Raw genomic sequence first — 16,046 nt, 5'->3', positions numbered from 1 at the left:
AGATATAGAATATTGATAACCAGCCTCTATAGGACAGGAAATCGAATGATTACACGTTTCACTCCACTTACGAGTTGACATTTTTTTTTCGTTTTGCGTATGACGAAGGCAATCGCACAAAAACAGCAGCTAGCCGAAATGTTCCTCATCGCTGTTCAATTTTAACTTCGCCAGATTCACACTCCACAAAAGCTCAAAATTGGAATTCACTGCTGCAGAATGCAGCACAAGCTGTTCAATTATTTCAATAAATCACTTTTTTCCCGTCGGTAAAATATAAACAACAAATTGTCTTCGCCTTCGTCACGCACCACGAAAAAAAACACGCTTGTGGTACACAGCGTGAGCTTGCTGTTGCTGGGTATGGCCAAAGATGCGACCGCACGAGGGTAAACACCTACGGTCAAATCATAATTTTTGACCCTTCCACAAAGAAGTATGCAGGTAATTCAATTCTGGCTGTGCCCAAAATAGACGTGCACTAGATGGATTCATAATTCGAGGGACAACTGTTCGATATTTTTATTTATTTATTTTTACATGATATGGAAGCTAATTAATAAAACAATTATTGATAAAAAATTGGTCATGAGGCATTAGGCGAAGTGCAACCATAAACTTGATCATGATTATTGGTCAGTGCTAAGTTAGACGGAAATTAGATAAAACCATCATGGAGGATAGTTCGAATTACTGCATCGTTTCTGGAAACCATCTAATAAAACCTCTTGAGATATTTTTGAAAAAAAAAAACTGAAGAAATCCCCAAATAAAAATCTTAAGCATTTTTTAACGAAATCCTAGAGAAATCCATAGAGAAATTCCTAGAGGCACGCTTGGAGGAATTTTGGAGAAACTTCTAAGAAAATACACAGAGACCCAGCGGGTTTTTATTGACATCTCTGTGTGAACTTCTGCAGAAATTGCTGCAAGAATGTCTTCCAGCCTTTATCTAAGAATCGGTATAAGAATCTCTGCAAGAGAATTGTCTTGAAAGAATATCTTAAGGAATATGAAGAAATCTTGGGATTTTTTTTAAACTATTTCTTGTAGAATTTCTAAAACAATGCTTGAAGAAAATTCTTGAAAAAGCTTCTGAGAAAATTTTGAAGGAGTTCTAAATTCTGGTTTACAGAGTATTGGTTCCCTTCTTAAGCATGTGGCTCCCATCTTCATCCTACGAAAAACAAAGGATTGAGGCGCTGTTTGATTTGTTTCTTATTGTTGTATTTTTTGTTAGAAGTGAGCACCTATGAAAACAAAAAGAAAGGAATCAATCGGTGCCGTAATCGCTTGTTTTCGAATAGGATGAATATGGGAGCGTGAGATTACTGATGGAACACATACCCTAATGAATACTTTGAAAAAAAAATATGGAGGAGTCTCAATGAAATACAATGATTATTTGGAACAAACTAACAAAGTATACAAGATTTTTTGAAAGACATTCTTGAAGTGTTTTCTGAACGAATCCATGCAACATATTCGGAAGCTATACGTACAAGACTTTCATATGGAGTTTCTGGAGGAGTTTCTGAAGGACATTCTAAAGTCTAAAGGAATCCCTAGAAGATTTTGCAAAAGATTTTCTGAAAATTTCTTTAGGATATCCTGAATGATTTTTTTAAGAAAATCTACGAGAAGCTTCCAAAGGAGCTTTTGAAAAAAATCCCTGGGAGTTTTTTTTCCCGAAACTTGTGAAAGATTTTTAAAAGAATCCTAAGATGGATTTCAACAAGGGTTCATGAAAGAATTTTCGAAACATCTGTGCAAAAGTTTTCAAAGCAATCTTTGGAGAAATTTGTAAAGATATCCCTGGAGGAAAATGTGGAGATATTTCATTAAAAAAAATATTACTCGACTTTATAATAAAAGCCATGGGAGATTTTCAGTAGGAATCCCTCAAAAAAAATGTGAAGGTACCCCGAGGGCAGTTTCTATAGGAATTCTTGCAAAAAAATCCCGAATGGTTCTCCCATTTTTTTTAAAGAGTCCCTGGAGGAATTTCTAGAAAAATATCCTAATAAGGTATTTTGAAAGCAATTCAAATTTTCAATAAAAAATAATCCTTATAACAAATTTGAAAACAAACCCCAGAGAAAGCTTTGAAATAAATCCTTGGAAGATCGTTTGAGAGAATGCTTAAAGGAATTTCTGAAGGAATTTTTCACGACAAAATCGAAGGAAATCTCAAAGGAGTTTCCAAAAATAAAGGTAATTTCCAGGGAAATTAAGAATTTACTGAAGGCATCCCCCGAGCAGTGGAAAATATCAAAATAATAACAACGGAATCACAAAACCTGTTTTTATATCTCGGTTTGTTATTATTAACTTATTAAGTCATCACCGTTCCATAACATGTTCTGTTGGGCAATCTTATTTTGTTATGATCGTGCTCTTGGTATATTTTCTTTAAATTACATTTCAATAACATGTTTTGTTGTAGCACAAGTTCAGTTATTATTGTGTAATTGAGACTAGTACAAATATTCGATCATTAATATTACAACATTACTTGCTTTGCAATCAAAACTACACCATTTGAGGTTTTCGTTGTTCACAGCATTCCGTGAGGAACTGTAAGAGAAAATATGATTTTGTCATCAGATCCTCTTCTTATTGACATTACGTTACAGTGCCAACTTATCAGCCTTTTGTTTTATAAGCACTTTGAAAAGTATACCTGTTTTTTTTGTCCCAGTTTCAGTTGGGTATGAATACGAAAATAGAGAGTGTAATAGAGTGTTAGCTATTTTATGAAACATTTTGGATCAACTGGTGGAATTCAACGACGAACAACACATTTTCGACAAAAATGTAAAAAAATAAGTAATCAAGAACTCCATTCATTATTTTTGGACATTTTATTTTTATTGATTTCACTGCATCGAGCCCACTTAGATTAACTAGGATAAATGCATCAATCAATGAGGTAATAATGTAAATTAATCTTATAAACAATGAACCACCTAATACATAAGTGACCCGATTTTGTCAGCCCCTCTTCGGAACACATTTTTTGCTCTCTTAAAAAACTTAAACAGTTTTTCAAACTTTTTATTCTTTTATGTTCTGCGTCTCAACTGTAGTTTGATGATAAATATTAATAAATTGCTCAAAATGTGACCGTAAGATAATGAGAGCAAAAAGTTTGTCGCAAAACGGGGCTGACAAAATCGGGTCCTTACTGTAAAGGGTTTCAAAACGACGGTATTTTTTCATCGTAAGTTGTTTGGAAAATAAACGAGAACTATTGTTTCTCTCTGTTTTCGATAAGAAATCGCTTGCGACAACAATAGCGTCCTCTCCGAGATGAACTAGCCTAGGGTTAAAAATCTCGTTAATACAGACAAAAAAAAAAAAACAATAGCGTCCGAATTATGAATGAAACATTTAACAATAGATCATATTGTTGCGTATCCCATTGAATGCATATGGGACTTTGGAGGAGTTCCTATCCACAACACAAAAAAGCAAATTTTGTTTTCAGATTGTTATCAATAACGTATTCATATCAAAATTTGTTATTGAAATATTTTCAAAATTCGCTGTTATTAAGTTGTTATTGAAACTAACAAAACATGTTATTAAACAGGTCTTCCAGGAACATTTTTTTGTTATAATATTTGTTATTTTGCCGCTTATGACAGACAAGTTTATAACAGGATATGTTATGTAAATAACATGAAAATAACTCTTTTCGCTACTCAGTTATTTTTCCAAAATAACACATTTTATTATGCTGTTGCTATTCCCTTCTGCTCGGGCCCTGAAGAATTTCAAAAGAAATATTCAAAGAAATCATCACAAAAATTGCAAAAGAAACCCCAAAGAACTTTTTCGATGAGAATTCTCAAAAAAGTTGTATCGATATAGTATCCAAAAAATGCTGAAGGAATTTTTAAAGGCATTTCTTATGGGATTGCCAAAGAAGGAAACCGCAGGAAATTCCGAAGACATTCTCAGAATTTGTCGATGAAATTGCAGAAAGAAATCAAAAATAAACTGCTAGAGGATTTCTTGAAGGTATTACCGACGGAGTTCCAAAAGAAATACATCAAGGAATCATCGGCTGAATTCTCGAAGAAATTTTCGAATGAACTGCTAGGATAAATGCTGTATTCGTTGAAAATAAAAACCCAGACGAATATTTAGAGAACGCCTTGAGATACCCCGGATGGACTTCCTAAAGGAATCTCTTAGCTCTCGAATTCTTCTAAAACATTTCAAGGAAATGTCCAAAATTTCATGAGCGATTTTCTTGATCTCCTACATGGAGAAACTCTGTAAAAGTTTCTAGGAAACTAACTATATAAATTTCTAAAACAAATTCTAGAAATTTCTAGAGCAAATTCCAAAAATTCTGAAAAATCACATAAAGAAACACCCAAGAAAATTCCTGGAAAAACTCTATGTGAATTTCTGCGGGAATCCCTGTACGAATTCTTTCTAGAGCATCTGAAAGCAATCATGCGAGAATCTACGGAGGAATCAATGAAGACATTCCTATAGATTTAACTTCGGGAACTTTAAAACAAATACCTGGTAAAATAACTGACCGAATCTTTGTGGGGGTTTGGTCAGTCTTACACACAGTAAGAGCTTGCTCACAAATGTCATAACGCTGGAGGTGGTGGGTGGTTGTCCTTCATGGTGTTACAGCCCAAACGAATAAAATTTTTCGTCATATAAATAGTGTTACGAAGGGGTGGGTGGGTGTCAGGGAAACTTAATTTTGGCGTTATGAAATTTGTGAATGAACCCTAATAGCGAACACACGTTTTGTATCTGATGATGGCTGCATGAAGTAGCCCGGAAGGTTATGCCAAAACGATTTAGAAGGTATTTTCACCAAAAAATATTTCCAAAAAATCAAAAAAAAAATCATTCCGAAACATACTGAAAGAATTTCTAGAAAAAAATTCGAAGAAACAGCTGTCAGAATTTCTAAATTAACTACTGTAGAAATTCCCGAAAGAATTGGTGGAAAAACATCAACAGGAATCTTTGGAAAAAATGTCTGAAATTTTCCCCGGAGAAATGTCTAAAGAAATTCTTAAGAGATTTTTTGTAGAAATTCATGGAACACTTTCAAAAGAAATGCTGGGAGAAATTTCATATTTTTAAATTATTTAAATTATTGAACAATTCTGTAGAGGAATTCCTAGAGTAAGTTCCGAAAGCATCCCTGTAGAGCTTTCTAAATTATTGTCTAAAGCTATTTCCAAAGAAAAAAAAACTCATCGAGAAAATTTGGAAGGAATGCATGGACATTTTCCTTAAGTAATCTTCTTAAGTAAGTATCCTAATGTAAGGGATCATAGATTTCTTATAAATTCCTATTTTTAAGAGAGTTTTGAAGAATTTTTTTGAAAGAATTCTAAATATTTGGAGGAATTACTGGTGATTTTGCAAAAGACATCTCAGGAAATCCACGTATCAATTTCTGAAAAAGTCCATTCAAGGGTTTCCAGAGGAGTCCTCGGCAAATTTATAGAGGACATTTTGGTTGAAAATACCGTAAACTTATAAAGGGAGATTTTCCAAAAGAATCCCTGAATAAACTTTTGAGAATAAATTAGATTCCCATGGAGTTTTTCAGAATTTCTTAGATGGAAGATTTCGTGATGGAATCCCTGGGATATTTCTGAAAGAATATTTGGAGGAATTTCAGTAGTAATTCTTGGAACAATTTCTAAAGCAATTCATGCAAGATTTTACAAAATACTTTTTTAAGAGTTTCTGAAGGATACCTAGGAGAAATGCATAAGATATATCCAGGACATATTAATAAACAAATTTCAGGAATTTTTTTTTATTAATTTTCTAATTTCTCGATGAATCTTAGACTCATTTCTGGAGAAATTCCTGGTACCATTCCTGAAAGCTTATCAGGAGGAATTTCTGAAGAAATCCTTCTACGATTTTCCAAAGGAGTTTAGGGAGAATTGTTTTAAGAAATCCATAGAAGGTTATCTTAAGAAGTTCTTCGAAAAGGTTCTCGATGAATTTTAAAAACAATTTCTGAAAGAATTCCAGGAGAAATTATCGAAAGAATTCATTGAGCAATATCTGAAGCAACCCAAGCAGTTTTCTGGATATATGTTTAAATGTCTGTTGGAATCACTTGTAGAATTTTTCCCTAAATTGCTGAAAAAAAGATATTATTAGTGGGAAATCCCCATAAGCATTGCTTATTGAATTCACAAAGAAATTATCAGCATAAAAAAATCAAAAGAATTGCCGCAAGAGTTTCCGAAAAAATTTTAAAAGATATTACCAAAGAAGTTTTAAAAACAATTGCCATATAATTTCTTTAAATAATACCCAAAGAAATTCACTAAGAAATTTCTAAATGAGTTTCCAAAAGTCGCTTTAGTGGTAGACATGTGCGTCGAAGCAGTTTTCACCGGCGGCGGCGTTTATAGTAATTTAAGGCAGCGGCGGCGGCGACGCCGGGGCCACGCCGTATGTCCTATTCAGCGGCGGCGTAATCAAGGTGACCTTATTTTTTTTTTTTTAAGGTGAGGTACTACATCCAGTTGGGGCCCATATAGCCGAGGCGGTAAACGCACGGGTATTCAGCATGACCGTGCTGAGGGTGACGGGTTCGATTCCCGGTCGGTCCAGGATCTTTTCGGAAAGGAAATTTCCTTGACTTCCTTGGGCATAGAGTATCTTCGTGTCTGCCACACGATATACGCATGCAAAATGGTCATTGGCAGAGGAAGCTCTCAGTTAATAACTGTGGAAGTGCTCATAGAACACTAAGCTGAGAAGCAGGCTTTGTCCCAATGAGGAGGTTACGCCAAGAAGAGAGAAGAGAGAAAGAGAGAGACTACATCCAGTCATTAAAAAACGTGTCTTCAAAGAATAATATTTTCTAAAACTCATTTTAGACAAGTGCTGCCATGGTGAAATCTTATTTTTTGTTGGAATTCTGTTAGGGTTCTTTTCACGAATTCATCCAGGAATTCTTTTAGGTGTTTCTTCAGGAATTCCTCCAGAAAATACTCAATAGAATCTTCGGGCAGTTCCTCCAAGGGGCTTCCTCAGACATTCCTCCACGGGTGGGGCCATAAACTTCTCCAGAGAATCATAGAATCCTTCCTTCAGGAATTCCTTTAGATTTTTTTTCGGTGACCCTTAAAACCACTTCAGGGTTTATTTCTTGACGTTTCCCCAGGAGTATCTTGAGAAATTCTCCTTGAAATTACTGCACAGTGTTCTCCAGTTGCCTTGAAGATTCCTTGAACAAAAAAATAAAAATTATTTTTGGCGATTCCTTCTAGAATACTTCACAAGTTCCTCTATGGAAATTGTATTAGGAAATTTTATCCACTAATACCATTGAAACATTATGCAAGAGATTCTTTCAAGAATCCAGAAGTAACTGCAGGAGTTCTTCTAGGGTTTGTTCCAAATCATGCTTCAAAAATTCATTTAGAGATTTATTCAAGAATTCCTGCAATTTCTGCACGGATTTCCGGATAATTTCTTTCAATGATTCTTTCAGAAACTTCTTCAAAATTTAATAAAGAATTTTCTCAAGGATGTCCTTTAGAAATGCCGTAAGGGATCTTCTCAAAACTTCTCCAGGATTTTTTCCCTCAAAATTTCCAAAAAATTCTCATAAAATTCTTCTAATAATTCCTCCATTTCAGGTGTTTTTTTTCCTACCCTCTGTTATTGAAATTAAGCCACTATATGCCCAATTGACTGAACTGTTGTGGCGAATCTCAGGAGTTCCTCCAGGTGTTCCCAATGAACTTCTGCAGGAGTTCCTCCAACGGTTGTTTCTGAAATTGTTTCAATGAAATTGAATCTCAACCGGGAGTTCTTCAGGTATCCCTCGAAGAATAACTTGAACAGGTTTAATAATTTCATAAAATACTTCTGAAAATATCTGTGGATGCATATCTCAAAGAATTCCCGGAAGAATCTCTAAAGGCCTACCAGGAAATATTTCTGAAAGAACCACAAGACTTATTCTAAAAAGAAACCTGGGAGTTTCATCGGTAACCCCTGAAGAAATTTTCTAAGTGATTCTTGGAGGACCCTTGGAAAAATTTCCGAAGCAATCGCTGAAAATTCTCTGAAAATTCTGAAAATAAAAAAAAAATCAATGCTTAACCTACTAAAGGAGTCTTGAGTATTATTTAAGACAGATTTCCTTAGAAAGATTACTCGGGGAAATAATTGAATAAATCCCTGGAGAAATTCTTGAATGAATCCCTGCAGGGTTATGTGAAAGAATCCCAAGGAATTTTCCGAAATAATTCCATAAAGAGTTGCTAAAAAAATTTCTGGAAACTCTCTCTCTCAGAAACCCTTGGTGGAATTCCTACAAGGAATTATTGACCCATATTTAGAAAAAAAAATCCAAGAGATATCTCTTATCAAAATGCGTTGAGGGTGTTCTGAAAGAAATCCCAGAGGAATTCATGAAGATATTTTTAAAGGAATCTCTAAAACAATGTCCGGATACAGGAGAAGATTGACGCAACTCTCCGACGGCAGCAAGCAGGATTCCGTGCCGGACGATCCTGTGTGAACCATATTGTCACGCTCCGTATCATCCTGGAGCAAATCAATGAATTCCAAGAGTCTCTCTACCTACATTGATTACGAAAAAGCTTTCGACCGTCTCAATCACGGAAACATGTGGGAAGCCCTCAGGCGCAAGGGTCTTCCTGAGAAAATCATCGGCCTCATTGAAGCACAGTACAGGGCATTTTCGTGCAGAGTACTGCACAACGGTGTTGTGTCCGATCCCATCCGGGTCGTTGCTGGAGTGAGGCAAGGATGTATATTATCCCCGCTAGTGTTCCTCATCGTAATCGACGAGATCGTGGTAGGTGCGATTGACCAAACCGTGGATTGTTGTGGCAGCCCATTACCATGGAGCACCTAAATGGCTTCGAATTGGCTGATGACGTTGCTCTCCTAGCTCAACGGCGCTCTGATATTCAGAGCAAGCTCGATGATCTTGCCAATCGCTTCTCGGTGGCAGGTCTGTCCATCAACGTCAACAAGACCAAATCGTTGGATGTAAACACGGTCAACTCTTCCAGTTTTACGGTAGCTGGGCAATCAGTGGAGAATGTTGAAAGCTTCCAATATCTTGGTAGCCAAATGGCGGCCGATGGCGGCACCAAGATCAACATAGGTGCACGGATCACTGTGCTGCCATACGCCATTGAAACCTGGTGTGCATCAGTGGAGAACACTCAACGGTTGCAGGTCTTCATCAATAGGTGCCTGCGGTATATAACCCGTCTATGGTAGGCCTCACAATTGGAACTTCAACGAGGAGCTCCATCGTCGATGTCATGAAATGCCGATAGTGACAGAAATGCGGAAGCGAAAGTGGAGGTGGGTCGGCCACACTCTGCGCAGGGGCAGAAACGAAATCTGCAAGCAAGCGTTAGATTGCAACCCAGCAGGACATCGCAGCAGAGGCAGACCCAGAGGCTTATGGGGCGGCGCAGCCTCAACAACGAAATCAAGCAAGTCGACAAAAATTTGACCTGGCCACAGGTCAAGACGATGGCTGGCAATCGCCCGGGATAGAAATCTTTCAATTCGGCCCAGGTCTGAAAGTAAGTACGTAAGAAGCACTTAATTCCGAACAATTTTGCCCATAAAGCCATATTGCTATTTTCAATGGTTTCAGAGATATTATTTCATAAATAAACAAATACAGGATTCTTTGGAAAGTGACTTCAAACTTCCGCCCGTCGCTGTGCACCTATATGACCGCGCCCGCTCGTTTGGTGTGTCCATTAATAAAAATGCTGTTTTTCGCTAATCTTCCAGACGCAATCAGAGGACTACGACGACGACGACGACGACGGCGATGATGACGATGGTGGGACCTGGTTCGCGGAGGTAGGCTCGGCTCGGGCGGGCCTGGCTCTGGCTATTGTTTAGCCAGCCTAGGTACCAGATTGTTTAGCGCGCGCTGATCTTTGGGTAACCTCATTTTTCGTGTCTTGACCGAGGCAAGACCGTGAAACGCGAGGAGAGATTTGAAATCAGATATCAATTGTGGAAATTATTTCCTATCCCTATCGGTTTGTGTGCCTGAATGTTTTGGAGACTGGCAAGTTAGTTTGTGTGGCGGTGAACCGAAGAGAAGGAACGGAGCGGCCACGTGCCCGTTGTTGTTGGCGGTCATAGTGACGGCGCTGATTGGCGCTTCGCGGTCCAGCCAAGCCCGGACGGACGGTGGGGTACTGTTATTCTAGGATCAAACAATCATTGGGCTAATGATAAATTATGGGTCTTCGCTCGAGCGGTGTGTGCATGTTTGCTTAACTTATTTTCGAGCTGTTTCATGCGGTGCCGTTATGGTTGGTAATAAAATCGTTGGATATCAATTTGACCCAGTTAGGGTAGAGCTGCGTACAAGAAGGTAAGCGTATGACGTCCACGGTCTGGGTTAACGTGCAGATTTCCTCCTGTACATGAATAGATTGGTCTTGATTTCAAGAAATGTTTTCTAGATTTTTTAACCAACACAGAGTGAACATAATAATAGTATTTGAAGAGATGTTATATTAAACTGTACTTAACTTTGTTTTAAAAAAACTTATATTTAACCTTACCTGGCAATTTAAATAAAAGCCACTGTACCTGAAAAGAGAAAAGAAAAAAATATATCAATAACAACAAATTTAAACAAAAAAATCAATATAGTATCTAATTTGAGACACTGAACTGAGCGCACTGACAGTTTACGAGACTTCGATTTGAGGCTCTATAAAATTCACTTACAAGTAAGGGAAGCTTATTTCGGACAACATTAAGACGTTCAGCACGTTTGAGAACAGATACACTCTTAGGAAAACATTGAAAAAAAGCTATTAATATTTTTGTCTACTATCCTACGTAATAGCATTGAGACGTGACACGAGCATTTCCAAACTTGTAGACTACCAATTTGAAACTAGTTTTTTTTTTTTCATCCTCCCGTCTATTATTGTCAAACACGCATTAAACTTCAATCAAAATCCCTTATTGCCTATTAAGATACATACGACTCGTACCTAAAGGATCAATTCGAAAAGCCAACATGTTACGAAAAGGATGACAGATGTCAGTACAATGCCCTAAATGTTAAATCAATGTCACACTCGATGTCCATTACTTTGCCTCCAACTGCCACACGCGCCCTTCAACCCCGTCACCACCCGTGTCCTCCATCCAAATATAAATACCCATAAATGGGCCTCCCCAAAAGTTCAAACAGTCACAGCTACCGCCGCCAGCCGGTCTCGCAGCAGTAGCAGCGCAGCGTAGCGTAGGTACAGTAGGTCACAGCTGGACGCCACCGACGACGACCGACCGCCGCAAAACCGAAAGATGATCGCCTCAATTATGGCCATTCAATCTCACATTAGCTGAGTGGATGGGCTGCTACCTACCCCAAACCTCTCAAAATGTGAGCCGGCCTCAGGTTGACCCACACACCGACCCATTAAATCAAACCCTCGAAATCCGTGTCCGTCGCCGTGTAAACGACATCGAACATGTTTCATCAATTAACAACATCGGCGCACAACATTCGCACAGCACGCAAAGGCACGATTTTTTGACGGGAGGCATCATCGGGTCAGTGGGGTTATGGTGCGTTCCCGATTTGGGGAACATGCTAGGATTTTTACCAAATTGGTGACGGTTGGTGTCAGTTCGGATCTACAAATATTATCAGCTATACGATGTACATGGTTTTGGATGATTTTACTAGCTTACAAATAAAAACGAAAGTCATGAAGTTCTATCAACGACCAAAATATTGTATGCATAATTATGTTCTGATCTCCAACAAGGCTGCTGGGAAGGACGAACTCCCGGCCAGAAGCACGGTTGTGAGTAGCTGTATCAACTCTTACACCGTATTATATTCAAGAATTGGGAGGAGGAAGAACTGCCTTCTAGTTGGTTGGATGGTCTCATTTGCCCTCTTTTCAAGAAAGGGCATCGATTGGAGTGCGCGAATTACAGAGGAATAACACTCCTCAATTCAGCGTACAAAATTTTTTTTCGGAGTTCTGTTCCACAGGCTGAGGCCGATTGAGGAGTCCTTCGTCGGCGAATATCAGGCAGGATTTCGTGAGGGACGATCAACGACGGATCAGATGTTCACCCTGCGGCAGATTCTCGATAAATTTGAGGAGTACAACTTGCAGACTCATCATCTGTTTATTGATTTCAAGGCGGCGTACGTTTCAGTGAAGAGAAACGAGTTATGGTAAAATATGATCGAACATGGTTTTCCGGCTAAGCTGATTAGACTGATTCGTGCGACGCTTGACGGTTCGAAATCTAGTGTACGGGTTACGGATGAAATTTCGCCATCGTTCGTAACCTTTGACCGACTGAAGCAGGGCGATGCTTTTTCAAACATACTTCAAACATACTTCATTCAAATAAGCACTAGAAGGAGCGATAAGAAGAGATGGTGTGCACAGGAGCGGAACCATTGTCACGAAGCCGCATATGCTCCTGGGCTTCGCGGACGATATAGACATCATCGGAATCGACCGTCGGGCCGTGGAAGAGGAGTCCGTACTTTTTAAGAGGGAGACTGCGAGGATTGGACTTATGATTAACACCACAAATATTAACCCTCGAGCAGTCGCGTTTTTAACTACCTGCAACGACGCCACGCTCACGCTGTTTACCGCAAGCGTGCATTTTTCGTGGTGCGTGTACTCTGTACACGACGCGACCGCTCCCGGGTTAAGTACATGATTGCTGGTGGTTAACGTCGGTCCAGAACGTGGGAGTGGCGACGAAGTGGTGCTAGGTGGTGAAAAGTTTGAAGTTGTGGATGAATTTGTGTATCTTGGTACTCTAGTGACGTGCGATAATGATGTTACTCGCGAGGTGAAAAGACGGATTGCGGCTGCGAATCGGGTCTTTTTCGGTCTGCGAAATCAGCTGAAGTCCCGCAGGCTGCAAACGAAGACAAAACTCGCGTTGTACAAGACTCTGATTCTTCGGGTCACTTTATACGGTCATGAAACGTGCACGTTGAAAGAAGTTGATCGGAGAGCTTTTGGAGTCCTCGAACGTAAAGTACAGCGAACAATACTCGGCGGTAAACTGGAGGACGGCATCTGGCGGCGTCGCATGAACTACGAATTGTACCAGGTATATAAAAAGATGGATATAGTGAAGCGAATACAACACGGCAGGCTGCGGTGGGCTGGACACGTAGCTTGTATGCCGGAGGAACGACAAGCTAAAATTATATTCAGCAGGAACCAGGAAGGGGTCGCCGGCTTCGTGGAAGGCCGCGCACACGTTGGCTTTTTCCAGTTGAGGAGGACCTAAGGACTCGAAACGTACAGGGTGACTGGATGTGATTGGCCCAGGACCGAGGCCAGTGAGGGCGGATACTTCATTCGGCATAGACTCACCGCTACGAGTTGTACCCCGTCAAGTATCAAGTAAGTATGTTCTGATCTCATGATCGTGCTTCAAAAAATTTAAACAAAAATGTTCACAACTTTTTTTTATTTATTTAAATCATCTTTGAAATATTTGGAGAATTGCATTGAAGGATATCAGAAGTACGCAATATTCGGCCTGAATATTTCCAACACTTTATTGTAAAAAATAATTGAGAATAAATGGGAAATTTTTACTATGAATGAAAAAAAAACAGTTGTATGTCATAGTATATTAATAAAACACAAAAACCATCAAAAAATAAAAAAAAATACGAGTAATAGACAACATTGAAAAAAGTTAATATTCAAAATCTTGCTTTCGGGGACCTTATTTATAGGGTTTACTCCGGCCTCCTGAAGCCGAAAACATTGTAATTCTAGGTTAGGTACTTGATCATCCTAGGCTACTTGGCAAACTGTGAAGCTAGAAGTCAGCTTGCTACTGGAAAATAATTTGAAAAATAAAATCGAAAAATATTTTTTTTTTTTAAATTAAGACTATGGCATTTAACATAGATCCGCGATTACTATGATTCTCAGTGTATTTTTTTTTTCTAGAAATTCATGAAATATCCTGAAACACCTTTGAAGACAACATTTCAATCCAACAACGAATACAAATTCAATTTTCTGAAGAATGTTCCATACGCCCTGCTCAGAAGTTAGAGGAAGAATATTGCAAAACAAATAACATAAAAAACATTTTCTGATAGAAGCACATACATGAGCATTTTTTTTTTTCAATTGAAAAGGTCACGTGTGTGCAGTTTTGAGGCTGAAAATAAACTTCCTACAGAAAATAATTTGAAAAAGTCGAAGGGTAAGATACTGGAAAAAATTGTAATTAGTAGGCACGAAATGTTGGTAATTGACAAATTGAGAGATGAAACAAAGATGGGATCGTTCATTTGCAATCATTTACATCCACTTGCTGTTAACTCGTTTCAGAAAGATCGCAGCAAAAATCAATGTATGGAACACTTTTTCATTTTTGTTTTATCTGAAACTTTGTAGCAGAATATATTAGCGTAGAATCAACAGTTAAGTCAACAGAAGGCAGCAAACGTAACTCTCCACGACGTGAATGTAATTTACATTCACAGCTCGCTCACGACTTTGGTATGCTACATACTACAAGGTTTAATTCATCCATACATTGTTTTTCGATAGCATACATCTGAACTGAGATAACAGCAAGTATATGTAACTCTTGCAAATGAATGGTCCCATCCCTGAGATGAAGTTTGGGAAAAAATTGGGTTCTGGTGGGATTTGAACCCACGACTTTGTATTCGCTAGACCGGCGCTTTAACTAACTAAGCCACAGAACAAGTAATATGAGTGTTCACGATGCGGCTTCGGTGTCGGTTCAGCTTTCTATTCCGAAGAATCATTACTTGTTCTGTGGCTTAACTAAGCCACCAACTGGTTAAAGCGCCAGTCTAGCAAATACGGAGTCATGGATTCAAATCTCTCCAGAACGCGTTTTTTTTTCACAAATTTCATCTCTCAATTTGTCAATTATAGCAACATTTCGTGCCTTCTAATAACATTTTTTTCCAATATGTTTCAGACATACCAGCAAATCTAATAAAATGCAAGTAAAATGGGCAATATGTGTCATTGTACCCTCGACGAGTAGGGTTTCTTTAAAACTAAAATGCAGTGCTGTCATGGTAAAATCAGAGCTGGTAACTCATGGTTTCCGAATTTAACCCTAGTCGTGCATTGGGGTCATTGTGACCCTAATACGTGCACTACGTCCGCGAGGTGAGCGTTAGCTAATGCACGAAGAAGGCTAAATCCTCCCTACACTAGTACGCCCCCTTGGAAAGGACGCCAATATTGCGCCTAATTAGGAGTAATTCTTGAGAAACCTCTCCATTATAATTTTTTACGATTTTTTTTCTGATCGCGGAAGGAACATTCTTGCAGGAATTCCGATTCAACAAGAACTCAGCAAGAATTCTTCTAAAGGTTCTTCCGAGAATTATTGATTAATGTTTTTCTCCTAATATACTTCATAGAATTTCCTGAAGGAATTTCCTTCAGAAGTTTTTTTTTGGATTTCTTCAGGAAATTTTCTCAAAACTTTTCAATAAATTCCGTTTTTTACCAGGAATTCCTTCAAAATTTCTTCAAAAAGTGGATATTTTTTACAGAGATTCCTCTAGGAATTTTCTCCAGAAATTCATAGATTTTCCAAAATCTTGTTGAAATTTCACCTGGTTGCGTCCTTCAAGTATTACTCCATATATTTAGAGATTTTCTTGAAAATTCCTCTTGGAAATTTAAAAACAAAAGATTCTTTTGTAAGTTCTGCCATAGGTTTCTCCACAAGTTCTTTCAGGTATTCCAACAGGCATGATTTAGAATTTACTCAAACCTTTCTTCTAAGATTCTTTCAGAAATTTTAACAGTAATGCTTGAGCCGCAGACAAACAGACGTAACAATTCGAAGAAATTCATGGGGGTGACGGGTTCCATTCCCGGTCGGTCCAGGAACTTTTCACAATGGAAATGTTTTTGACTTCCTTGGGTATCTTCGTGCCTACCTGTGCAAAATAGAAATTGACAGTAGAA

The 16,046-nt window shown here is 38.4% G+C and overlaps 1 protein-coding gene across 1 annotated transcript in view; it reads right to left on the bottom strand.

The window, feature by feature from the left end:
* The window catches only part of LOC109427662 (uncharacterized), a 402,590-nt gene that overhangs the window by 282,845 nt on the left and 103,699 nt on the right, over positions 1-16,046 (bottom strand). The window contains exon 3 of the mRNA XM_062850046.1: positions 10,611-10,638. The gene's annotated coding sequence lies outside the window, so the exon portion shown is untranslated. The remainder of the gene's footprint in view (positions 1-10,610; positions 10,639-16,046) is intronic.

The sequence above is a fragment of the Aedes albopictus genome, chromosome 2 (genome assembly GCF_035046485.1).
Source record: "Aedes albopictus strain Foshan chromosome 2, AalbF5, whole genome shotgun sequence".
NCBI lineage: Eukaryota > Metazoa > Arthropoda > Insecta > Diptera > Culicidae > Aedes > Aedes albopictus.
The sequence above is the reverse complement of the archived record's forward strand: the minus strand, read 5'-3'. Positions and strand labels throughout refer to the sequence as shown.